Genomic DNA, 2,544 nt, shown 5'->3' on the forward strand with positions numbered 1-2,544 from the left:
AAAAACATATTAAATATCTATTATGTAAAAATACAGAAAGGAAATTATATAACTAAAAAAGAAAAAAGAATTCATGATAAAAGCTTGAAAATATTTAGAACCTTACAATTATTGATAAGAATATTTCATATAAAAATTATAGGTTTCATCTGAAGTGGAAACTAGAGGATAATTGACATAGTTGAAGAATGACCAGTAGACCATAAGTTAAAACATCAAATTTTAAAAAGTTAACTTCACAGAACGTTGAATAAAGAAAAAAAAGATAAAAATAATGAAGAGGAATAGCATCAGATCTATAAATGTCTTTGAGCAGTATGGCCATTTTCATGAAAATATTGAACATTTCATGAATTTGCGAGTCATCCTTGCACAGACGCCATGCTAATCTTCTCTGTACCATTCCAATTTTGGTATGTGTGCTGCCAAAGTGAATACAAATCCATTTTTATAAAAGAAAAAATTCACAACTTAAAATTATAAGTAAAAATTATCATTATAGGACTATGTCATTAAAGAAAAGTATATAATGTTTCCAATGGGAGGTGAAGTTTTCAAGTGGTAATTGGATTTGTAATTTGTAGATGGATCATTACAAAGATAACCATATGAAATTATTTCCATAGTGGATATATTATAAATAAACCAACAAGCTGTGTATTTTTTATAACTCTGGAGGAATGCTTGACATATATCCGCTTTATGAGTTTTGGTTCCAATGCAGGTATGCACTTACGCATTCTACTTACAATTGAATTTTATTACATTTTGTTTATCTGACCTTGAAAAAAATATCAACTCTGGAGCAGTAACTTTCATTTATAAGTCTAGCTGAGTTTGGCTGCTAAAGGCCAAATGCTAATTTTTTTCCCCAGCAATTATGAGTTGGTGTCAGAGACCTGTCATGAACTGTAGGTGAGCAAACGACAGGGCAATTGTGACAAACTTGTCAAATTAATCATTGGGAAGAAATGTGAGTATGCTCTGTTTAACACCATTTTATAATGTATAAAATTATTACATACCACATAATTACATTGCTGCTTACACACCCTATTACATGCTATTAATATAACACTGAACCAGTGCTGTTATTCTGTTTATGAATATGTTTACATAGTTTCTCTTGATAATTAATGAGAACATTTTCATTAGCTAAACTAAGGTTTTTCAATTAGACAAAGAATATGTTTCAAGATGGCTTATAATAAAGAAATTTTATTACTCTTGGAGGCACAAAGGACAGAAATTTTTCACTGCCTGTATTCTTGGGCAGAGACAGATTTTAGGGGCTGCCACGAAATGAATTATAATTACACAAACACATAATATAATAATTATATATGCTATTTTGACTAAGATAACAATACTTAAGTAATTTGTACAGGAATAGTTTTATGATTATTTTTCAATAAAGAAATATTTCAATTACTAAAGGTAGTTATAATGAAAAAAAATGCTTTAAAGGCTCCGAATAAATAGATCACAGTTATAACATGATTGAAATTTTTTTTGTATAATTACTTTTATATAGGACTGAAAGTTTACAAAAATATTATTTTTGAAGTAATTTTATATAGCCATCAGATAGAGTCCTAATCTGAAAATGGAAGTAAAATTAACAAATAATAAAAAATTTGCTATAGTATACAATTATGGATAAATATCTGATACATGGCTAGATAACAGATGAAGTCCAATAAACCTTGCCTTCTTCCATAAAATTTATCTTTATGGCTAATCATTAAGAGTTTGCCAACCAGTCTGTGAAAACATGAATAAAAACAATATATTTTCTGTTCTGAAGAAATTACCATTTTTCCCATCATTTCTAATAATCAAGTCTGTTGAGTGTGTGTTACATGTAAATGTATATTTGTATATAATGTAATTTAGGGGTTATCTAATGTAACTCACCTGTATTGGATGGTACCTTGCTTGAAAACACCATCAGTTACAAATCTCTTTCACTGAATTCTGAATAGATGTTTATATTAATTAAGATATGGCCTATTTATTTAAGGAGTGCTAACATGTCACATATATTCATAGAATGTATACATTTAATTAGTAAATATCACAGGTTCCTCTGTCATCTAGTGATATTTGAATCTAAGAGGACTATTAGGATTTGATGAAAAGAAGCAGACAAATATTCAGATCAACATGTCCTTCCAAAGGTAGGGCAGATGAGATGAAAATATGTCATGATGCCATGTTGCCAAGGAAATCAACTAAAAGCATAAAAAGCTGAAAGGCATTCTCAAAATAACCAGTTGGTCAAGTCAGGGCATTTTCCAGTTGCATTTGTATATTATGCAACTAATTCAGAAAAAAAAAAGAAAAGTTTGATCTTGAAGTAGAGGCATAATCATAATAATGATGTATTAACCATTAATACTGAGATAATATTTAAAACTCAAATTAATTTTTCTAAAGTCATAAAGGATTTAAACCTGCCAGGCTATTTTCCTAAACCATTTTATACTACTAACTGCATTATATAATTGCTCCAGTTTCTCTATCTTCTTGCCAGCATACAGT

At 28.9% G+C, this 2,544-nt stretch overlaps 1 non-coding gene across 1 annotated transcript; it reads right to left on the reverse strand.

Annotated features, from left to right (window-relative positions):
• Positions 1 to 331: 331 nt before the first annotated feature.
• LOC115895839 lies at positions 332 to 438 on the reverse strand. Its single transcript, XR_004055943.1, has one exon. It is a non-coding gene; the product is annotated as a U6 spliceosomal RNA (small nuclear RNA).
• Positions 439 to 2,544: the final 2,106 nt, after the last annotated feature.

The sequence above is a fragment of the Rhinopithecus roxellana genome, chromosome 2 (assembly GCF_007565055.1).
Source record: "Rhinopithecus roxellana isolate Shanxi Qingling chromosome 2, ASM756505v1, whole genome shotgun sequence".
NCBI lineage: Eukaryota > Metazoa > Chordata > Mammalia > Primates > Cercopithecidae > Rhinopithecus > Rhinopithecus roxellana.